Genomic DNA, 26,589 nt, shown 5'->3' with positions numbered 1-26,589 from the left:
GTCACTGGATTATAAATGACCCTCTGTCTGAAAGGAAAATACTTTTTTAAACGGCACGTCTTTCTCCTATCTGTTATATTTTAGTGTTTAACCATTATAACTTATTGTAAACAATTATGTATAAAAACTGTAAACCAAAACTAAGCAAAGTTAATAGATAAATAAGAGCGTCATAACAAAAACATGGAGCACCAAAGAGCTACATTTCTGGAGCTATTTGCTCGTGGAAAACCCTCCTGAGAGAATTCGTAAGTGCTTTGCTGTAACCTCTCTCCTGTGTATAAAGTGACCGCGAGAGGCAAAACAAAAGCTTGTACAATGTCCAAATTAAGGCGAAAAAGGCCAAAATAATTTGTTGAGGTAGTAAAAGTTACCAATAAAGGCAAAAGATGCAAGGTGACCTTCAATAGCCTGCCTCGTGAATTTTACAACAGGCAGACTACCATTTCCCACTTGGTGAAGCAAGACTTAAACCTTAATACCTACAAGTGAACTCCTTGCCAGAGTTTGGAGCCTTTGAATCGAGTAAAGCGTCGTGCAAAATTTTCATCCAAAGGCTTGAAAAACAATATTTCAACTGTCCCCCCCCCTGTACTTTAGTATTTTTGCCACCTCAAGAGGAAGCTTTTGGGAGTTCGATACACAACAAATTACCAACTGAAGGCCGTAATCCTCACCTCTTGAGGCAACCCAGCGCCCAGCTTTGTAAACAAAACTGATGTGCAAAGTTTTGCACAAGGCTGGAACTGGTTGTTAAGACGAAAGGCGGCTATAGTGATTAATAATGCAAATAAAGTGTTCATTGATTGTATTTATAAATTAAATGGTCCAAATTTGTTGATATTTTTGAAATAAAACAATTTTTGTAATTTTCAAAAAAGTGTTTAATTTTAGGCGGAGAAGCCTGATCATAAATTATTAACTGTAAGATTTCCAGAGAAACACTTTTATTTCAATAACTTTCCTAGATAGGAGTAAGACCCCAAGATGTTTCAAGAGGTCTATAAATCCTAATAAAGACTTAACTCCCTCTCCCCTAAAAAAAAAAAAAAAAAAAAAAAACCAACAATATAATAAGTATGTCAATGTTTGATTCTAACCTCATCATTCAATCTAGAGGTAAAGAAAAAATGAAAAAAGATGAAAAGAGGTTGTTGATTCATTTTCCATTCAATACCGGCTACTTACTTATCTACTCCTCCTCATCCTTCCAAACGAGACAAAATACGAATAGATCCATCCAGTCAATAAGAATAATCATCTTTTTTCTACCATTTTTATTTTGTATTAAATTTTTCATGACGGTTTTTCTAGATATATTTTTTCCTTGATTTTTATCATTTTGAGGGGGGTTCTCATTTTTATTTCTTTTCTTCTTGGGTTATGGAAGAGATAAGAATCATTTCTATACAATAATAATATATATTGATGCGGACCGAGGGGGTGCTCTGTTACTTGGACCCATTTCTACATATGTATATAATATAATATATTTTTCACTCAAGAAAAGTAGCAACGAATACATATACCGTATGTCAATGATGGCTTTACTACTTACAATGGTTTGACAAATGTGCAATTAATAGGTCCAACAATGTATTTACTACTGAGGACATGAATGGAGGTAATTGAGTTATAATATTATCTAGAATTTCTGAATGATACTTTTCATAGAAACTTATTTAAGTATCCTATGTTTGTCTTGAAAGAAAACTGTTTTTAGATTAGTATTTCTATGAAGGCAGTTAAAAGCATAAAAATGACTTTAAAAGAGTCATCAAAACAAATCAAGCAACCATTCACCACAAACGATCTCTCATAAAGATTTAGTTAAATTTGATTACATTAACATAATTATTTGATATATTAAAAAGTATTTTAATGGAACTAGAAACGTGTTCAAAATTCCTGGAGTTTATTCAGATCAAGATGCAAAAATTTAAACAAATTTTTTTGCTTGGAGAATTTGATGATGAGACAATTTCATAACGTTTCAACAAATGCTTTTCTTAATAATGTTAACCATTTATTTAAAAAAATATATATTTTCTTTCTACTTTAGAGTTATTTATGTATTTGAGTACATATATGGAATAGCTCAGATTGTAAAATGAGGGCTAACAAGTGGCTTTGGACACTGGGGAGTTCTCTTCTTAACTTGAATTGGTAGATAGTTTTTGCGTTTTTATATCTCTAAATAGGCCACATCTGTAAATACTAATGCAAGATCTATTCAGTTTCTTTTGACAAATAGAGTATAGGAAGGGTTAACAAAGACTAGATCGTTACAGAGCCCCTCAACATAGATTGGTCGAACTACCATACATTTAATACACGTTTTTGGGGGAAGTGAGAGTAATTAATTTTGCATATAATCTTCATATTTTCAGTTTCAATATTGCTAGGAAATAAAGATTTTGAAAAATATTTTTTTTTTGTGGTGGGGGATCGATTTTGCCAGTTTTTTTTTTTATAAAAGACATTTCTATGATGACTTTTTTCATATAAAAGACCAAATGTACCAAATTAAAAGCCCGAATATTACTATTTGGGCATAAATGGAAAGAGGGAATAATTACCTCCACCCGTTTCCTACGTCTATGTTGATTATATATTCCACACAAATTTTGCTCTTACTTCAAGATGCCAGAATAGGGGGAAATGCATATTCTGCAACTGTATGAAAACAATAGCGCGTGCATTCAAGAAATACTCTAACCTGGTAAAATCATATAAATAAAAATAAAAAAGGTCACTGTGTGACGAGTGAAAGAGTCTCCAAAATGATGAACTCCGTTTATGGTACAGTATACAAACCTTGAAACGGGTAGTTTTCTATCTTTAATTTGAATTTTCTCAAATTTGGAGGATCCGGCAAAAAATATTTACTCATATTAAAAATTAACATACAATTTTGAAGAGAATGAGTTTACTTTTATGTGGATTACTAAACTCTGTCTCAGTCAAAATTGTATCAAAAAGGGTAAAAATACTCAAAAACATCCAATCAAAAATTCCCGAAACTAGATTTTATGCGAGAAAAATAACTACATATTTGTTATCAGTGCGCCAAGTACTACTAAAATTAGGTATAGAACATAAATTACTTTTTGTTTTTCTGTTTTTTGACTTGTGTTATTCGTTACAAATAGTTTACTATATTGTTGTGAGGATATCATGGGCCCATATTATAACGTTTAAACAAATGGTTTAGTAAAAAATGCCAATGTTTTATAAGAAATTCGTTCTATTTCTTTTTTATGTTATTTGTGTATTTAAGTTATCATATTGCAAGACACTTTGTTAGCGAGGGGTTTTGTCACGGATTGCCGTTCTTCACTTAGATTGGTAGTAATTTCTCTTGTTTTAATGTCTCCAAAAGGGCCACATTAGAGAACACTAATACAACTAAGATTTAATTTTTGTGACGAACGACTTAAGGGAGGATCAATAAGGTGTAAAATGTTACAGCAACTCTTAGTGTAGAAAAGATTATGACACCTTTTATACACACTAGGTGGGAGGGTCTAATTAATCATTCTTATAAGGCCTTAGATTTTCAATTATTCCATTGTTTGTTAATGTATACATTTCCATGAAATGGCTGCAAAGAAAAGTTTAATTTATAAAAGCAGTCAGTTGGATCATCAAGTACTTCCCCATGAAAGTTTTGCTCATAATCCCAATTTCGATATATTTAGGCTAAAAATATGGATAAAAATGACGTTAATGGTAGTTATCATCCACTTAGATATCCGAATGATTTTGTTTAAAGAGAGGATCTTAGCTAAGAAATTATTTTTTTTATAAGGTAGTTTTTTTATATATATAATTTTACAAATATTTTCGTTAAAAAATGCTACGACAAGTTCCAGCATCAGTATTAATTGAGTAGCTTACCGTTTAAATACAAAGCCACTTTAATACCTTTACACCAAACAACACTAGTATGAAGTGATTTGACTTATCTCTACAACTATACAAGGCTGCAAAGACTAAAAATGTGTTTAAAGAGCATCAAAATACATCCAAAAATAACACAGACATTATTAAATACATTTTATTATAGTTCTGACACTCAATAGTGTTTTTAGTTTTCCAAAAAGCTGTTTAATTTAATTCTATGGATGTTTATTACAAAGTTGTTTAATTTTAAATTCTTCTGTTTGAATGTAAATAGCAGTGTTAATTAGAACTTGTTTTGTAAATAAAAGGACTAAGCTGTCAGTTTTGATTAATTTTCCCAAGTCAATTGCGTTTCGTTTAGTATCAACCTACGTTTTTATTTCATTTTCCTGAGTTAGAAATTTCTCAAAATGACATTAAAAAAACTACGTGATAATTGATTAGATTGTATTAAAAAAGAAAAATAGGAAATATAAAACGGGAAGCAATTGAGTTTTTGTAAATTACTTTAGCCTCAATTTTTCATATTTTGATTACTTTTGCCTCCTCTTGATCTAAAAACAGAGTCTCACAGCTTGACTTGTAATCAAAAGTTATTTTATACAGAGTTCAAGAAAAGCCACTATGGGCCCTACATTATAAATAAGGACTTGAAATGAGCTCAAAAGAAATTTGATGTGTCGTTTAAAATATCCATGACGAAAACTTGACCCAATGAAAACATTCAAGGATTTGAACTCGTCCCGGACTAGTTAGCAAAGACATGAGACTCGACTTGTGACTGGAAGTATGAGGACTTTTTCTCCACCTCCATAATTTAGCAGAGATTGTATCATTTCGAACACATTTTACAATAATTTTTAAAATTTAGGACAAGCCCTTCATTTTTTTACCACTTCACCCCTATTTTTAATTATTTCGAATACTTTTTACACAAGAATTCAGCTCGTCGTCCAAGAGTTCCCTGAATATATAAATATACGTACATAGACACGGGCGTTTCTATTTATTTATCATAATTTTTTTGTGAGAGGGGGCAGCTTTTTTTTTTTTTTTAAATCCAAAAATTAAAGTTTAAAATTTTTTTACATAATCCTTCCTGTACGTCAACAAATTTGAAGATTAAATTTTTTTAAAAGTTTTCAAAAACGTACAGCTGTTCACAAAATATTAAATTTTTTGAGAAATAAGATACAGAAAATTAAACTTTTCGAAAAAGAAATGAAATAATGAAAGTATTATTTATATCTAGTGTTTATTGGTTTTTTTGGGTGGGGGGTATTTTTGAAAAAATTAAAAATCAATAGCTTTTACAAAAAAAAAAAATTTCAAAATTAAATTTTTTGAAAAAAAAAATCAAAAATTAATAGCTATTCATAAAAAGTAGATTTATTTGGAAAATAATTTCATAAACCTTATCTGTTTTCAAAAGATTAAATTTTTTGAAAAAAAAAAAATCAACTGTTAAATTTTTTGAAAAAAAAAATCAACTATTAAATTTTTTGAAGAAAAAAATCAACTATTAAATTTTTTAGAATACAAAAATTCAAATTTATTAATAGAAAGTTAATTTTTTTGGGAAACAAATATCGAAAATAAAATGTCAAATATAAAATTTTTTCGAAAAAAGTCTCGAAAATCCACAGCTATTCATAAAAAATTTATTTTTTTTGAATAAAACTACAATAATTACATCTAAAATATTAATTTTGTTTTATCTGCTGTATAGTTTGCCGGAAGGATCTTTTTTTTAAGACCATAAATCTTTTAAAAAAATTTACTCCTATTTTTACGATTTTTTTTTCATCCTCACCAAAATAATTTCTAGGAAAAAGTAAAAATTTCTTAATTTGAGGCTTACAGTCCCTCCAACTCAATCCCTGATAGATAAATATACCCATATTATCTCTTAGCTCATGTTTGGTAAATAGTATGTAGTCTGTTGTTTGGATGGGTGTAACTCCTTAATCTATGCAGAGATGATTCGACAAACTTCTTCTTTTTCAAACGTAGCCATCATAAATATTGTTTTCTCTCTTTTTCTATTTCTTGTCTATTCAATTAGAGTCGGTCTTTCTTTTTTGTTTTTATGTTGTTGGACGACTCTGAGTGTGTTTTATTTTTTCGTTTTCTATTTTTGACTTAATTAGTTTCACGTTAACTTCTTCTTCTTCTCTTTCAACTTTTTCTTATCTCTCTCTATTTTCAAGTATGTGAATGTAGTCTACATTTCACAAACTGATACATATTTTTTTACTTATTCTATTTATGGTTAAAGTCATAAACATTCAAAATAACAAGAGCTATTCTTTATGATTTGCTTGTTTACACGTCTTGATGCACGCAGAACCAACAACCAAGAGTCTTGGTATTTACGAGGACATAAAGAACAATAACAATAATCAATTCAGCTCAAGATACAAAAGCATTAAAGTATTTATTTTGAAGATTTATTTTATTGTTGTCGATGTAATTCATTCAGGGGTTTAGAATTTCAACACCTAGCAATTAGAGCAACCAATAAATAAATAAATATATCCACCTACCTACTACCTTTGTATATGTACATATTAGTATAATACCCTCAAATATGTGTCCTTAAAAGGTTCCTCCTTTCCCTATTTTTTACCTCCCTAAAAATTTCACTCAAATCGTTTATAACTTTGGATAATTATAACTCAAAATAACCAAACATTCATTACTGCAAGATGGTGCAGAGATCATGTACCTCTTCAGTCAACAACGCTCATACTATTTAGAGTGTTTTCATGTGACGTCAGCGTTATTGATGTTCACCATCTTAGGAACCTAAACAATCATATTCTATAAAAATAAAACTCTTTTTTTTCATTCAGATCAAAGAAAAATGGTAAAATACTGCCTTTGTGACTGGGTGTCAAAATGTGACTAAGAAATAAAAGGACTTAAACTTGTACCGTCGAATAAAAATACACCTCCTAAACATCTAGTTTTATTATTTATCTGACCCTAATATGTATTAAAACTATGATATAAATCGTTGTACATTCCTATTGACATGGTGGAGACAATATATTAACTATTGCTATTATAATTTGCAAGGATTATATTTGGTTCTCCAATAGTGCTACTTTTCTTATCCCTAATCCCTACGGAAGCAATTTAATTTTACAAATATAGCAATACAAGTGTAATTTCTGTAATATTTTGAAGCTATTTGATGAGGTTTATCAAATTATCTTCGAAATTTGTTCTTTTTATCTAATATAAATTTTAACAATAAGGTCAATTATATTATTGACTTAAACTGTCTTGCTATTTAGATTGTCAGTAGAAAGGATCTATAGGACATGAATGAAATAATAAATATTCATGTCCACAAGATGACGAATGATATCATAGGCTTATTATACAATTCTCATTCCATATTCTTTTCACATACTCATTCAGCTTCGATTGACTATGTTTAAAACAACTGAATGTATTTGTCAAGGTACACCCCTGTTTCTTAACTTTCTGATTTCTTGGAGATTTGCTCTGAATATGTATGGCCCGAGCATTAATGATGAAAGCATCTAGTGACCGTGAAAAATGGTATTTAAGACGCATTTTCCATGTTTGTAAAAGATTTAATGGCTTGCAAATGTTATTGTATTCGTCAGTGTAAGAAACTTTAGGGTATAAAATGAAGATGATTTCATGGTGAACTATAGAATCTATGACGAAATGTCATTAACTCACAGCCAAAAATGTCAGGTTTTCAGACATTAACTTTTAAACTTGCTCTCAGTATATTTGTAATGGTACTCAACTTGAACCAGTTAGTTCATAAACAATTCTTTTGCTAATCTTGTACCGTAACCAGATCGATATACAAGTTGGGGCATTCCAAATTCTAAGAAGAACCAGTGTCAGGACCCAGGATTTTTCTTTTGAATTGACTAGCTTAAGATGATATTTTAATTTCTTTAAAATAAAAAAATTAAGACAATAAAATTATTTAAGATTTATATTACTTTTACACACCTTTTGATGATCATAGATCTTGTGAGGACATATTTAAAAATAAACGACTGTTACTGCAATTTTAGCAAAATAAAGTTTGAATTTTATTTATAGGATTCTTTATTTTAGATAGTGACAAAAACATCATTTGAAGGAGGTACAGCCCCTACTGTTCCTCAACAATTACAAAACTATTTGCTACTAACATGTTCCCAATGTTCATTTTATTTCACAAGATGTTCAAACGTTGAAAAGGTCGGACAATAGGGATACAAAAGGAATTTTAAATATCTGACCAATCCTTACAAAAGCAACCTAGAATGATTGTTTTCAAAATTGAGCCTTTTTAAATATTATTGTCAATTTATATTGCCATTGCGCTGTCAGTTGCAAAAATAACCGTGATATAATGAAAATTGATATATATTTCATTTGAAAGACCATATCGGGGTCAAATTAAGTATAATCAATCAAAAAAAAAATTATACTATAGTTAATATTCTTGGATATCTAAATTCATCCCGTAAAGTGGAATACAAGATCTATAATTGACGAAAAAATGTCTATGAAATATTGGACTGTATATAAAAAATATGAATCTTTTTTTTATTTTTCTTAATTTTTGCTTAAGATTGTTTTTGTGTAAACTTAACACATGTATGAATCATTGTTTTTTCTTTCCAAAGGAATTTTGAATGACTTTTAAACTTTCAAATGTTAAATATATTTAGATTGTATTAATATGAAAAGTGTCAAGGAGGAAAATAGAAGGAAGACGTAGGGTATTAAATCAATCTGTAGAGGATTGAATAAAAAGCAAATACAATTATAAGCAGAGTCGTATTTGTTTTCAAAACATTCCATCTGCTAATAGCACAAATATTGACTTAATGATTAAAAGCAGCTGTATTTTGAGGGAGGGAATGAGCAATATAAATAAAATAATATATAAAAAGCTTCTTCAAGCACTTTGGTTCGGATGAGTCAATAAAACATTCTATATAATATCTCTGGTGATGTCTTCTTCATGGTTGCAATTGAGTGTAGAAAAATAAGGGGAAAAAACATCATCTCAAGGGCTTCAAGATGAAAATAATAAACACTTGAGAGTTGTTCAAATGAGGGATGAAAACAATATTCAGCTGGAAAACACTTCAATATCTATCAATAGAGTTTGTTTTTATATGTAACGTTCCTCATGATCCAACGAAATATAAGCATTGGTAGATATTAGCGGAAAATATTATTATTAACGTTTATTCCCATGTATTTGAGTCCACATTTTCCATATCCAAGTCATTGTGTTGCGATTTCAAGTCAAGTCCGAGTCCACATGGTTCTCAGTCCAATTCAAGACCACATCTAGACTCAAGTATTACAACTCCAAGTATCATATAAAATATTTTATGTAAGTGAGACCAGGGACGATAGCAACATGTAATAGTTGCAAGTTACCCTTTTTCGAAACTTCAGAAAAAAACTACAGCCTTTTAATTTGCATTACAATTGTATAATATAATGCAAATTATTGTAGAAAAATCAATTACATTTCTCTACTTTTCTTTGAGATATTGGATAAAACTGATTTTGAAGGATATTTTTTTATGGAGGAATATTCATGTAATAACTTAGTCAATGTTTCATTGGTTTCACTGTATCTTATATCGTTTTTAATTATGGATTCGTTGGCTATCAGTTGAGATATTTTTTTTTTTTGAAACTTTACCATTACGGATAAATTTGATGTATTCTAACGTCCAGTTCAAGGGTGATGGTTGCAAGTCGCATGTTTATTTTACCAGCAGGATTACACGGTATTGCTCAGATTTATTAAGTGTCGATTAACCTTGCTTTAATAATATAGATATATATTCCCCTCATTGTTACATTTCGTTTCTTAGATCTTTACGGCTAGCAGCCATACAAATATCTAGACCAACTTTGCTTTATTAATATAAAAATATTTACACTGTACATCAAGCATGTTTATTAGCCAGGGCAGGGTTCTGAAGATGTTTTAAGAGTGAATCCCTCATATCTTTCATACTGATTAGTGATCTATGATATATAAATCTTATTATATCTTAATGTGCAATAAAGTATTAAATGCTGACAACTTGTAAATTTTCCTTACTGAATTTTCAAAAAATATTACTTATTTAATTTCCAACTTGTCTTTTTTTTTTTTTTTAACTATCAAAGCCGTCCTTGGCTTTGGGGAAAGTTGTAAAATTTGACAGGTTGCATTCAAATGTAATTTGTAGGGAAACTACTAACTAGTATAATTTTTAAATAATTTAAACTAATAAGAAGCCTATTAGCTTTTGACGTATTTGAGTCAAACCAGCTCTGGCTAATGATAAAACTGATTCTTTGTCTCGTCTAGGTATTGTTGTAAATTTAGGAAAAAATGTTATACCACTATTTGTATGCAAACAACAAGAACTAAAACAAAATGTTTTGTTTTATGTACGCACTTTGATGGGAGGTCTTTCCCCATAGAGCCTTCATTTAAGGTAATTCCTACTCATAATTATCATCCTCTTGACTATTTTACAAATAAATAAATCATCTAAAATGGATGTTCAATGCAGTACTTTTTTAATTTAAAGAGACTGAAGGAATTTGTTTGCAAAAAAAAAAAAGAAAAAAAAATTAACATTATAGCATAGTACGTGATTGACCTTTTCACCACGGCACTTCTCTTTATTCCCTTGGTCAAAAGGTCAAAAAAACCTTAAGGATCTTCATTGAAGGGAAACATCTTTTAATTAATATTTGTGAGTGTAAATATTTGATATTTTTCAAGGATAAAACGCAGAAAACAGCTTTGACCTTTAATTTTGATTTTTATACAACTGCCCGATTTATATTATTACATACTTATTTTTAGACATTTGTATATTATTTAAGCATTGGGGCATGAAATTACTAAATGAATGTCGGTATTTAGAAAGGTTGAGTATTTCACTTAAAAATCTATAGATCTTAAGATTGATATAACAGATGCATATTTGAAATCTGTGGTTATTGCTATTGGGGGTCTATACTTTTAAAACAAAAGAACATTATCATGTGACGTCAGTATTGTTAATGTGAGACATTTTGGAAGCCTAAACAATAAAACTATTTTCCCATTATGAATACCGTGTATTTGTATGTCTCAAGGAGTCCTCTTACTAATAAAAGGAGCTCAACCCTTAGTTGTGTATCTGTTACTGGCAATGTGGAAATTTGGGTAATTTGCAAAATGCCCGGGCAATCTATAAAATTTCCAATAGAGTGGTCAATGGTCATTTTAAATTCATTTACATAGTCAAGTGTGAACTGATTTTGTGTAATTTGATTATGAAACAATTCATTGCAAGCAATTTGATACTCTAGTTTATTTTTATTCAAATTTATTATGTATTCACACAATCAAACTATTGTATGATAAGAAATTGTCAGAAGAGACTCAATTATATATTACAAAATATACCTCGGCCAACAGGTTGTACAAGTGGATAGCTGATCCCTAAGGGGGATCAAATCATGTCACCACCGCTTTTCTGTGCATCAAGGACCCCTTTTGATATGCTATAATATACCCCACCAACGGAAAAAGAAATGCAGGTTCAAGGAGTGGATTATTCCCCATCGCCACCGCTTCCATATGCACCAAGGAACCCTTTCAATTTTCTATGATACACCCCACCTCATGGGTTGTGTAAGTGAACTACTGGTCGAAAAATTGGGGCATTGGCCACCACCACCAATTCATTGAGCATCAAGAACCTTTGTTATTCTTACAACTCGAGGGATTGAGCTTTTTTGGGATATTATACTTAGTAGGCTCTGTGATGGTATGCGTAACTTTGGTGGTAGTTAAGGACTATCATACGGCTCCGCTCCAATTGGAAAGTTTAGGTGTTTTTAATACTTAAATGTTAGTCAAAAAGGTGAGCAATTTGAATGAACGTGATAAAATTTGGGTAAATCAGGATGACTACAGATGCAAGTAAATATCTAATAAAAATTTACATTAGAATTGTTGATCCTATTTAAAAATATTAGAGATACACAGTTGTATATTTTATATAAATTTTAGTAGATTCTTCAAAATAGACATAAACAAAAAACTTATTTCAATATACTTTTAAAAAAAATATGTAATAATTTCAAAAAATCATCTTTTTGAACATACCTAATATTAACTAATTTTTTTCCTAAATATTTTTAATGAAATCCCAAACATATTAAAAAAACTAAACTATTTTTGCATACATTTAGCATTATTATGACATTTCCTATTTCAGAGGTGTCCTTTTTTTTTGCAGATGAACTTATTTGTTGGGAGTCTACACAATTGCACCACTTAGACTCTTGTACATTTCATGCAACTGAATTGATGCTGAGCAGCTTGAGTTAATTGGTATATTATTATTTCTTAGATAAATTAGTCACACAGTTCTAAGATTGAACAGCCACACTCTAAAATGAGGCATCGACTTACATAAAAAAGGACCAGCTTTTCTTCATTAAATTATAATGATATTGGGCCCTAGTACGAATTAAAAATATGTTGTACATCGTTATTCATTTTTATTTACATAGCGTAGAAAATAAATTAGCTATTACATTTGCAAGAATAAGATATTTTACCAAATTATTCTACTTTTTTATTCATTATCCATACAAAAAAAAAAAAAAATACAAGTAAATCTATTTGACAAGAATTTTTAATACCTATTACTTTGATTTAATTTAAATATCACTTTTTATCATATACCTACATCAAGTAGTATTTTATATTATTGATATGTTAAGTCTTCTATCTAAAAGCCATCTAATTAAGTTTTTTGGAAATTTATTCAGTATATTAAATAAAATAGCGTCATTTTGTTTATTTTGCAATATGTTATGTCAGTTAAAACGCTCCATAATAATATTCATATGACATCATGGTCGACATTTACAAGCACATTAATATACTTTATCATCAAAATCGTAATGTTTTTATTTTTTTCATTAAAATGTGCTTTAAAACCATTTTATTTATCGTGATGTGGCTATGTTATTAAAATAATTCTACTCTCTTAAAATGGTCTTACTGTGTGAATGAGAAATTTAATCTAAATGATATGTAAAAAAAGATTTTTTCACGGGTTTTTTTATATATAATTTTATCCACGTGATCCCATTATCCATACTCTGACAGCAATACCTGATTGAGTAAGCTGTTGCCTACATTGAAAAATCCCTCCAGGAAGTCCATTTCTTCTTTAACAAATTCACTTAATTATCATTTATAATTCACTACTCTTACTTAAAGAATAGGAAATCAACAGTTGTAAATTAACCTCTAAGCACGTGGTGAATGAATCTGTCTTGATTCACCACTACGACTACCCGGGGAGTCCAATGAGGACTCCACAAAATCAATTGTCTAATGAATGTGCATTAATATTTCCATTTTGTTTATAAGTAGGCTAGACCTATGATTGATATTTTGTAATCTTTAAGACATGAGTTTAAAATCAAAATAATCAACCAAACGAAAACTTATATTTCTGATATATCCAAGGCCAACATAATTTAATGGATAAATTGTGCTGAAACCTAAAAAGTTTAGTAGCCTACTGATGAGCTTAAAGTTTGTAGTTTTTGCCATTTATTAAGTTCCTATGACATTTAAATCTTCTCACCCCCAGGTCAATCATTAGGTTAAGGCGGCTCTGGTTATAAATAAGTACCAAATTGTAAGTATATTTGGTATAAGTGTTAAACCTAAGCTCCATACCATTTCTTCGCCCCAGTTTGACCATAAATGCCTTTTTCTAGACCGATCAGGACTGATGTTTCTATCCGGACTGTGGATTTAACCCGTGGACCTACAATTAAACCGTTGATTGATATTTTACACTTAGTATTAGGAGGGTAATAAATTGAGACCGATTAATACTGAGTCTTCAGCATAAACAATTTAGATCAAATTTAGATATGGTTACTTCCAATTCTGTACAAACTTGAGCTGAATTTATTTGGGGAAACAAAAAAAAAAAATAATAAAAATAATAATTCAAACCGATTGATTATTTCTAGACTTAAACAGTAACATTATTTGACATTATTGTACATAATAGGTCCTGCCATTAACGAAAATCTACGACAATAATAATGTTTAATGTTTGTATATTTAGGTTTGATCTATGGTGGAGGCAGAGACAAACACTCCAACCTACAAATACTCAAGTACAAAAAAAAACAGCTGTAGAGAGATCATCTTGGAAGCCTCTAAGGCCAGAGATGTCTGTATAAATGTCAAGGTGCAATTAGACAGAGTTTCACACCTCAAAAGTCAATTTAAACTATCAAACTTTTTAAAAATATGCATTAATGTAAATTGCAGAATCTATTCTTTCCTATTATATCAAATTTACAAAAAATAGGCTACAAAAATCAGAGCTAGAAGCCTTGACTTGCTGTTACACATTTTTGACGGACATTGTATGAATGGATACAAATGATACTCTACTCTTTAGCATAAGGAATAATAAGAATATCCCTATTTTGTCACTCTTATTGTTAATTTTTAGATAAATAAATTTGATTTTAAAGAACATTTGTTCATCTTTTTTTTTTTTTTCTTTTTTTTTGTTAAACTCACTTGACACAATAATGTGAGGAAATAGTACAAAACCGTTTATAATGGGGGGAGTTTTCTCAACAAATGAGTCCTTTGAAATTCATCTTACAGAATATATATATAATGTTCAGAAATTGCAATTAGCTGTTCTCCTTCTTTTTTCACGACAATAACGGAAGTCCAAACCATTTCAAGGTCAAAAATAAATGACATGAGAATGGAAAGAGTTTTTTACTCTCTTGAATATAAATACGTATGTAATTCTAAGTCAATTCTGTTAACTTTTTACATTTTACAAATGTATTTTTTTTCTTTTTGAATAAATTACAGATTTGGTTCGAAGCAGTCTTCTTAATTTTCTTTCTTCCAATAGTAAAACGTCAATCAGATTTAAATTATTTTTTCTCCCTTAAACTAGGGTTTATTCATGATAACCATAGCAAATCGTAAACCACACATTATGAACTCCATGAGACAAAGGTGTGACGCTAACAACGTTTCCATCTTCTTCTTTTATATATATGTATAATATAAGGTCATGACCTTTATTTCCCCTTCATTTATTTTAATAAAGCCCCTTATCTGTTCTGTGTATCTATGAATTAAACAATAAAATTGAGTTTGGTAGTCGAATCGTTACTTTCTAACTATGTTTTTATAGGTACATCGAAGCAGGTCTATTTTAAGAATTTAATTAGTCAAATATTTTTATTGCTTGTTCAAGGTCAAGTCTTTTTATTGAATATTGGAAGGTACTTAATTTATAAAGGAAATTGGATTTTTTCAAGATAGGATTTTTTTTTTTTAAGTATTAAAGAAGGAACTTTTTATATGGTTTTTAAAACAGTGTAACATTCAAAGAAATTCAATTGAATGTTTGTGATCCTATAACGTCCATTTAAAGCATAGTTAGATTCTTCAAACTTTTTTGAAGTTAAAGTCCTTGTCTAATTCTAAAAACAATTTTTTGATTAAATCCGTCAAAAATGACCATTGTTTAGTTTTAAAAAGTTTTTGAGCAAGAAAACTGTCAATCAGTTTAAATCAAGGATTCTAAAACTCATAAAGCAAATATTATACCTATAACGGTGTAGGGTTAAAATCTTAAAAATAAATTAAAAAAATATTTATATTTCATTATTATATTTTAAAAAGATTAACACTCCTTTCTTAAAAAGAACCGGGCTATACGTGTCCTCTTATTTAAAATCAAAATATGGTCATCCTAGTTAATCTTTAGATGTGTTAAATAAACGGTTTAAAGTACGTACATCTAATATGTACAAACAAAATTCTAATTGAAATGCACAGTGGATTCAATTGAGGAGTCACATAAATTGAAGACACGAGGACAGATTCCATTCTATGTAATCTCCACGTGCTACCTTCCACCCAGGATACAAAAATCAACAAATTTATAGTAGTACGTTTCTTAATTAAAGTATTTCTTTAATTCTTTTTCCCTTCTCCACAGGATAATTTCGATTTGTTTATTCTCCCATCATATTGTGTAGGGACATACAAGATCTGAGCAAAAATGGAAAGAAATTGAATGAGAGTTGAAATGGATTGCCAAGAATGTATCAATCAGATATGTCATAATTTAATAATAACTTTTGTTTAGTAGGGGAGACGGCGACGGTTGAACCAGTCCATTTTTTTAACATCAAAAAAGCGACTATCATAAAATGTATTTCACAATTGTATAATATAATGCAGACTATTGTGGAAGGAAATTAATCATTTTTGTCCTCTTTTCTTCATCTTTGTTTGTCCGGTACCTGATATATTTTGAATTTTTGATTATTTAGCAATCAATTGGCATAATTTTATTAAAGTTCAAAACTTACTCATTGAGGAGAAATGTAAGATATTGCAAGAATCAAAACAAAGGGAACAGTTGCAACAATTGTTGTAATTTTCCTCGTGTTGTTTATAACTATTAATTATTGTATGTATATAATCACCCTTCTCTAGAATTCTATCAATCTAAAAAAAAACAAAGTAAAAAAAGGCCCTTAGTCCTATCAGTCCAGTGCTTATAAAATTTATAAGTCTTAGGACCGTTGAGTGGTAAAAAAGATCAGACCCATAAAAAGAATGAAAAGGGAGGGGGAGAGAGACTAATGAGGAAATCCGGTTTTTGGGACTGAATTTATCCAATGTATTATATAAATCTTATTATATCAATATGTGCTATAATATATTGAAACTTAATGATTCAAACTCGGAGAGGCTCAAGATATAAAATCTTTAAAAATAAATTTTAAACAATCATAATTTATGTCCTGAATTCGATATTTTTTTAAATTATTGGAACCATTTCTGGCTTTGTCGACTATTGTACATTCAAACGCAATTTATGGGAAAAAATTAATGACTAAATTTTAAAATATTGTAGGTATAGTCTGTTAAAATTAAACCACCTCGTAGTAATTGAGCCATAAACAAAGTGGTTCAAGTCACACCGGACTCCCTCTATAATTCTCCAGAATAAATTAATTATTCAAATCACAAGATCTTCTTTATTTTATTCATTTAGACTTAGTTTTGCTTTAGAGATTCACCCTATGAAGCCACATCCATCAATAAAACCGATTATAAGTCAGTTTTTTTTTTTTGTTAATATTGTATTTTGTTGTGTTTTTACTATCACATGGGTCGATACAAAAAAAAATCCTATTAGTATTTAAATGTGCTTAACGCAGTGGTGCTTCCTTGTCTAGGATTAGTTAGATTGAAGGAAAGTTGTTCATACTATATTCTGTAGACACATCACTAATAAATCAAGTCGATAATGAAATCAATTATTTTGCAAAATGATTTCAATCTTTTTCCTTTACTTATAGGTAGGTAGCTCACGGCATGATGCCACCGTCTCTACAGTGACGAACACTGACACGAATCTCCCTCTGTGAACCTGTTATTATTATTTTTATTTTTTTGCAACCGTTGATGTTTTGATGTATATTTTTGAGGCTGTATTTGAGTCAGGGGGTGGGCTGGAAAGGCTGTAGTTTTGAATTTTTTTTCAAGAATTTCAAAAACCAAGCCATCCCAAAATTATAATCCTGCGGACGCCCCTTTGAATAATTGTTATCATACCCAGAATATTTTGGGAGGTAAATGAGTTTTTATATGTAATTAGGGATTCTTGATTGCCTCTTTTATTAAATTATCACACTTTCATCTTTTACTCACAATCCACTTTTTTTCTCATACCTTAATATTCATCCTCATCACGATATGTTATGTGATAAGCACGGTCACAAAAGGTTGAATCGCGTGATTCCTTACTATGTACGTAATCATCATGATAGACAGTGTATCTAAATATGCTTTGGACCATGAAGAAAGAAGGATACCTACAAAGATTTTGCAAAATGGACCACCCAATATAATTTCGTTCATAATAAGTGGATGCTTTGTATTCGTTTAATGTAGTTTATATTATTATTTTGTTTGGATAATTATTTGGCCAATGGTGGACTTTTTATCAAAATAAAACATTTGCAGTTACAAAATTCTAAATTTTAAGGGCGCATCCGAATTAAAGAAAAAAGTCTTCCTATAGAATAATCTTTTTTAGATTAGTTTATTATAGATATCAACCACTGACGTCATTTCCAGTCAATCTTTGCCAATTTGAATGTGACTAATAAATACTTAAATTAGGCATAAATTAAGTGCAAGAAATACACATAAAGTTTTACAAAACGTAGTCAACTAGTAAACGAGATAATTAACAATAGTATTAGTAAAAATATTGCCTTCCTGAAGGCGGTGTAAAATTTGGCACGTTTTTTTTTTTTGAACCATTGTCAAGGACAGCACTAATTTTACGTATCATCTTACAAGTCGATGAAGCCTTAACATTACATATGCATATTTATTTGAGCAAATTATGCATATACTTCAATTGAGTAATATATTGATGATGTTTGTATGTCTATTGGTTCATAGAAAAGGTTGTATGCGAAAACATAAAACTATTTTAGAATACTTAATAAAGAGATGTGAGCATGTACATACATGGATAGAAATCGATATTGAAATGAAATTTTTGTGGTTAGACTAATAAAAAAGTCAATTTAATGGAAAAAATAATTTTTGTTGGGATTTTTTTAAATAAAAGTAAACGGTTTTTCAAACATTAATTTGTTTAAAAGGTGTTAACTTTAAATACGGTATGTCCAAAAATTGATGGTGGTATTAAAAATAGCCGTTTAATTGTTATAAAAAAATTATTTTTTGTCGGAATGAAATGAAATTTGGCTGATACAATTAGGCAATATTGAACTTTTCTGATGCAATAAGGCAATATTGAATTTTTCTGATGCAAAAATTTTCGATGATTGCATCATGCATCAGTATAAACGGACTCAGAAAACACCACAAGATGTTAGGTGAAATTCAATATCCGAAATGGTGAGAGAGCACTCTTTGGAGACCAGGGTCAATGCTGTTGATATAATACAGGGTAGATTAAGCCAGAGAGACGTTGCTCAAAGGTTACAGATTCCTCTCAGGACCATTGAGAACTGTTGTTGGACAAACCTTTGCAAATCAAAAGGTTCCCAAACTGGTAATTTCAAAATTTATGACCAAAAAGAGGCAATCCATATAAAAAACTTGCAGCAAAATTGACTTCAAAGGGTTATCCAATATCCAAGTCATCTGTTTACAACTACCTGAGGCACTCTTTGAATACTTTGGCATACAAACATCGTCTGTACCCCAAACTTTCAGAAAACCAAAGGAAGGCCCGGGTTCAATTCTGTCGCTAGTGGAAAAAATCCTCTGAAAATTCAGGTTTGGGCCGTTATCAGCCACCAGACAGTGTCAGATCTTCACCTGATTCCACGTAACCAAACTGGGACGACCAAATACGACGTAATAGAGTTCCTCAGCAAGTCTTTGATGTCAGTTTTGTCTCGTAATTTAGAAACTGGACCACTTTTGAAGAGGAAAATGTTGTCTGACACATCAAGAGCCATTTTCCAGCAGTATGGTGCCCCTGCTGACCACTCCAAAAAGGCACAAAAGTGGTTCATTTATAATTAAATCAAGAATAGGTTCAGGTTTTATTGTGCAGTAAGACTATGTATATTCAATAAATTGTGTGCTAATATCCACCATAGATTACTTAATAATTATTATTGACATTAAACGTACCAAAGCGGAAAGAAGGAATTTAATAACTATTTATATGCCTATATAATGTTGAATATACATATATTTTAAAAGTCCAAGTTAACATCAACTTCCTTTAAATTAATCTCCATATTTATTAAATAGTTATTCCTAATTTGGGCACCTTACATAAACATATGTGTACGAGTATATGTACACAAAAATTATATTTCATATTAATATTCTGTATCCGTATTTTAATTTTTTTTAGATATAAAGTGGATCTCTCCCCCCTCCTCCTTCTGCCCCTTAGAACGAGTGAATAAAAGAATAGTTACAGCAACACCTATTGAATATATTTCATCTTTCATTTTTCTAACGAACGCTTGGAGATCTCATCATGCTGACAATAAGATTTGAGGTGGGATTTAAGATGGAAAGAAGGCAAAATCATTGTGAGATAAAATGATTTTATTTTAACTTTTGCTTATTTGAAGTAGTATTGTGTTGACTTGAGTCGATTGAGTAAAGTCGATATATTAGAACAGAGAAATGACGTCAGACGAGTCTGCAGAGTGTGGGAAAGAGGGGTTGTAGCCTCCTAAAATTAGGGAATTTTTGCTTCTAACTAGAATTTTTTAGTCATTCGGTTCAATAATGCAGCAAAGCAAAAAATTTAATATTTAATTTTTTAATTTTTTTTTCCAAAATTTTAATATTTGAAATTTAATTATTGTAATTTTTTTTCCAAAAAAATTAATTTTTTGTGATTAGTTATAGATTTTTAAATTATCCTTGATAAAAATTTAATATTTGAAATTTTTGTCCTTTAAATTTATTTTTGTGAATAGGTGTGGATTTTTGACTTTTTTTCAAAAAAATAATTTTCCGTGAAAATTTATTGATTTTTGAATTTTAATAGTAATTTTTTTTTCTAAAAAAATAATTTCCTGTGAAAATCTATGAATTTTTGAAGTTTTTTTCTAAAAAATTAAATTTTTTATTGATGGCTTAGAATTTTTGAAATTTTTGGATTTTTTTAAAGAAAAAAATTCAAGAAAAGAAGCCCATCTCCCTAAATAAAATATATAATCTTGCATACGCCACTGGAACTAGCTTGCCCACCTCCCGCTTTTTGTTTCTACTCATTTTAAAATATACACTATTTTAAAATATACACTGACTGTTATATTCTTTGAATGTTGTTTTCAAAAATGACTTCATTCATTTCATCAAATCTTTTCTTGAGTTAAACATTAATTCGAGTATTTGATTTTTAGATAAAGTCGTTCTATAATTCTCAAGTCCAAGTATCTCTGGTATTAACAAACATATTTCACACAATATTTTTAATTTCTTTGTTCTAGATATTCCTTTTTATAGAGGTTGATCCTCAGATTCAGAGGAGGAGGGGAATAAAAAGAATGGGGTTATCGTCTTGAATATTAGGTTGGAGAAAAAGTAATTTATTATTTCTTTTTTATGACCAAACTTGCACTAAGTATATTTTGGTCACATCGGATCATAAGATAATGTGTTTTAAAGATTTAATTGTAAACTACAAACTCTTTTGAACAGTATTGCACTTGGCCAGTCCAGTCGTGAATTATCATACGTCGAGTGCGGAAGTCTCAAGGGAAGAAAATAACCAAATTTTACATTTTTACTAACTGAAAGGAAAAACGCGTCATTTCTGAAGCGGATTGTGACTGGGGATGAAGAATGGGCAATTTACGTCAATATCAAGCGACAGAGGTCGTGTTCAAAAACCAACAAAGCTATCCAGACTGTAGACAAGCCCAAAGTTTCTGCCAAGAAGGTGTTGCTGTTGGTGGGATTAGTAGGGAATAATCTAGTTGGAGCTGCTACACTATGGCTAAATACTCAATTTTGCCCTTCTCAGTGAACCATTCGACCGTTTGAAGCTGCCTCTTGAACAGAAGTGGTCAGCATTGATGAATAGGAGACAGCAAGACATAATGAAGACAACACCAGGCCGCTCACATCTTTGATGACGTGCCGGAAGCTCTTGGAGCTCAGCTGGGAAGTACAAATGAGTATGAGGGTACAAATTTAGCCGCAATAGAGGCCTGCGAAAATTGTTTGTCCGAGTTTTTTGCTAGGTCTTCTACGAGAAGAATGTTATCAAGTTCGATTCTCGTTATCAATAATTTATCGAACAGAACAAAGCATATTGGGCTTAAATCGGATGATTGTAACACTTCTTATAAACTCTTGAAGTAAAGCGAAAAATATGAGATTCCTTTTTCCCAACATATTATTATACATGTATCTTAGAAAATGCATCTTATGTTGACGAGTGGGGAAATAATTATTGAGCATATTGATTCAGTAGAGTTACTAGAAATGTCTTATAACTTAATATAATTTGGACCTATAAATATATTAAATCGCAGAGGTGTGGGCTTGGAAGTTAAGTTAAGTTATACTAAACTAAAGAAAAGCCTTAACATTATAAATTCCTTATTATAATTTTGGACTTAAAATGAATCGGATAATAACTTTCAAGGACTTACAATTGCGCCATAAAGCCTTTTTCCGCCTGTGTTAAATTGTAATTCAACAAAAAATCTCTAAGGGACAGACTACAAAATTCAAAACATTTGATGAGGTTCGGTGATAACAATCAAGATGACTCAACAAAAATATGAAGTCGACTTGGAATTCTCCAAATTTGAAAATTAACTTGAATCAAATGCTGTTGGAGTTGATGCAAAACTAATTTGAAGCATTCCTTCAGTCAAGAGATATTTATCAAAAGAATGTATTAAGCATTAATTAATTAATTAGCCTAACACAACCATATATTTATCCATATCTTCTGCCTCTTTGAATCCATTTGAAATACAATATACCTACAAAGTTACAGGTAATAACGATATCAACCCTTTGTTCTTTCTTCGAAGCAAAGTACGAGTATTCTCCTCTAGTGAATTAATCAGACGAATGAATTATTATAAATATTATTATTTATCTTGAGTAGCATCTATTTTGTCTCTATAGTGTATATGAGCCGATTTCTTTTTAATATTCCAAGGAGGATTTCGTCAAAAATACTTAGGCTTAAGCTTATAAAGGAGAGATTTTTTTTTTTTTTGTTCTTCTGTTTGTATATTGAATACATAAATAGAGTAGAGGTTAGGTAAAATCTCGACCTTCTCAATGTTAAAGCACATATTACAATATATTAGACAGTGTATAGAAGATTAAATAGCGTTCAAAGCATATTTTATTCTCATATTGAGGGCATTGTGGAGTTAAAAAATATAACTACGTACATAGATTGAACATGGAGGCAAGCAGGGTAAATTGGTGCACTTTTCACATTTTGCTATATAACTAAGCTTGTACATAGTTCAAGTGATATTTGGTGGTTTTTTGGTGGAGGAAAGGGAAAAGTAGAAACATGCCTCATTGCACAATGGACACTTTCCTATTTTCTGTATCATTTTTTGTGTGGATTTGTGGAGTATGATTTCAATATTCTACATTGACACTTTGCCCAATAATCAAGGGTGTCTGCAGTGAGTGGGCTGGAGGGGCTATAGCTCCCTACAAAATTAAGAAATATTTGCTTTTCACTAGAAAATTTAATATTAGAATTTTTTTTTCCAAAAAAATTAATTTTGTGAACAACTGTGAATTTTTAAAAAAATTTTTAAATATCTATGAATTTTTGAAATTTTTCTGCAAATAGCTGCAGATTTATGCAAAAAAAAATTAAGAAAATATTTTGAATAAAATTTCTTGCTTTATGGACACTTGCCAAATCCCCATATCCCTTGTCGTTAAGTTTTTAGGTAGGTTATAAATATTTTTTATTGCTTTTTGTTTTGAGTGATATAAAATTATAATTTTTTCCAATATTGTTTTTATTAAATGTTTTCCTAAAATTGTTTACTTTGGAAAATCGCGTTCTTATATATTAAAATTTATCAATATTGCCCTATAGAGAAATATTAGAGCACTAAAATTGAGTGAATGCATGTGTAACAAATGTGCGTTTAAGTCAGGTGTCGCTGGTGATATTACGCATCACAACAAGAACAAATTGATATTCATGGGTAGAAATCAATTGAATTTATCTATTAAATATATTATAAAACTTCTCAAATAAAAGGATACCTTAAACTTTTTATTAAATAGGATTAAAACTTGCATACTTTTTACATCCAGAAGCTGCTGTTAAATAATTTGAAAATAAGTGCAATCGACTTAGATTAGTCTCAAAATAAGTAATGATAGCACCTTTGGTATCGTGACACTTTTAGCTACATAAATATCTTAGTTGGAATCCAATTATTCATAGGAATAATCATGACTTTCTTAACTTCAAATAGGAATCGTCATAATTATCGTTATTCTTAAGTAGTCATGTCGTTTTGGACAATTATAAATGTATATTTTTTGCGTATTGACAAAATATACATACATACATTTAAAGGCATACATAGTCATCATGAGGTAAAAAACAGTCGAATCACGAAGACAATTATTGCAAAAGATTCTACGAATATTGTATAGAGCAATTATGTTGCGGAGAGGAGGTTTGGTTTTTCTTCTTTGTGGTTAGAGTTATGCAATTGATATAATTTACAGAATAATTGTAGGTACATTAATTTCTAGGGGTTTTTGTATCTGGTACAAGTACAATATGCAAACTACGTCATTTATACTTAAAGGGCTGTTATAAATTACCATCCACTTAGGATAGGGAAAAGTAGTGTACTAGTACTTTATTGATATTTTAAGTACACGTTTTAGTTCTGGTATTTAAGTAACTTTGAAATAATTACAATGTATTTATGTACAAGACCTTATACTATAAAGAATATTTCTATCTTAATCACATTTTATGAGCTCATCTAATTTTATAGGAAGTATATTAATGGAAATTATCTCTGACATTATTTTTCAAGGAAGTAAATTAATGGAAATTATCTCTGAAATTATTTTTCAAGAAGATTATCTATGTTCAGAAATGGAAAAAACAGATCACATCATCTTTTTACAATTGATAAAAATATATATTTGGCTTTTAAAATATTTTTTTAAAAAATAAGTGAAATTTTTTTCATAATTTTTTGTCAACAGTACTTAGAATTACTTAAGTGTTCATAAACACTATTTTATTAGCCAATTATTGGTACTCGTGTTTTCGTGAATACTTAAGTCTAAGTACTAAATTATAAGACTAAATTGCACTTAGATACGAGTGTACCTGCTGTTAAATAAATTTTTGTCCTTCTCTTAAGAATCTTAAACATTATTGAGATTTTTTTGGGAGTTCAAATGTGTCCCCCTGTCAAATTTAATAATTATAAACGCACTTTCGAAACAGCCCTCTAACATTCATGTTTCTTGCAACATTTAGTTGGAACAAACGGCAAAAATCCAATCTTTTTAATATTACTCAATGAGTTAAGATCAACAAGGACCCCTACTTGAACTTCCTGAAGACTAATATATTCTAAAGTTTTCAGAAATCCCAATCTGCTTTCAACAAGGTGTAGTAAATTATTGTAAACATTATGAAGATGTGGGGTGTGTCCAATTATGAAACTTTTTCGATTCTTACTTCACTTTACTGCCATATTTTTTTTAAATGTTATTTTAATTTGTCAGATGGAGTTGCACTGATTAAGTATAAGTAAATCATGCAGTATTGCAATTAATCCATCTCAACTAGGAGTGATCTTTAAGTTAGCACATATATATATATAATTTTCACAAAAATATCCCTCATTTTCTATTTAAAAGAATTACGTGGAACATGATCCAGACCAAATTTTACGACTAAGCCGATCGAGACCTGAGTTGGATTATCCTATAAAACTCAACACTAATGAATACTTTTGTATTTTGCTATGGACAATATCCGTACATTTAGAGAGTTTGCTAATTATGGTTCTTATTTTTTTAATTGCATCCCATTTTACGAAAATGATTACATCCGAAACTATATAACAAAATTAGAACTCGAGTGTCTTAGTAAAATAAATAAAGATAAGTGTAGAAATAAAAGGCAAACAGATATAAATGAACCAAAATAATTCAAAATATGTTTTGGTCAAATGTCTTATATGGAGATACAATTAAATGAGAAGTTATAAACATAAAAATTCCTATTTGGAGTAAAATGAACCAAGTAATGATCAACTTTGTCATGATTTTATTTTTATAACAATGCTGTATTTTTGAAAATCTCTTATGTATGTATGTATAAAAATCTTAAATTGCAAAGTATGATTTCAATTGTAATTACATAAACCGTACTTTGTAGTCACGACTTCTTCGTCATAGTGAATAAGGTAGTGTGGATGTATATTTACTGGGTGTCTCAAATTTATGAATAATATTTTTAATGTTGATAGTTGAAAGAATATCGATGAGAACACTTTAAAACATCAGGATAGCTCTATTGGACACCAAGGGATATCAATGGGGGAGACAAAGTACCAGGAAGAAAGCAGGAACATAGGCCTAGGGAATAATTTGTACTTCAAGCATGTGTATACGTTTTTTTGTTTTTTTTTAAAGATAAAGTGAATAAAATTTTAGGAAAAGATCGTATAAAAATAGAGAAAAAAATATTATTGTATAAAAATATCATTGAATGAAATATTGAGACAATAAATCAAAAAAGGCTTGGTCTTTTCAAAAATAAAAACATTAAAAAAGTTGTATTAAAATTTTGTTCATTAAATGGCATCAACAAATGTTTAGCCTATATAAGAAAAACTGTCAAATTAATCCTTCAAAAAATTGAAAAACACAAATATTCGTGTAATAGGCCTCAAAATATCAGGCTGACTTTTAAAAGAGTTTGGTTCTGGCAACCTGGACTCAGCAACTTCCCCCATGACTAAAAAGACTTAAAAATTGCTCAAGGACTTCAACATCATTTTAAGAATTGC

Source organism: Lepeophtheirus salmonis, chromosome 6, assembly GCF_016086655.4.
Source record: "Lepeophtheirus salmonis chromosome 6, UVic_Lsal_1.4, whole genome shotgun sequence".
In the NCBI taxonomy this organism is placed as follows: domain Eukaryota; kingdom Metazoa; phylum Arthropoda; class Copepoda; order Siphonostomatoida; family Caligidae; genus Lepeophtheirus; species Lepeophtheirus salmonis.
Note: the sequence above shows the minus strand (reverse complement) of the source record.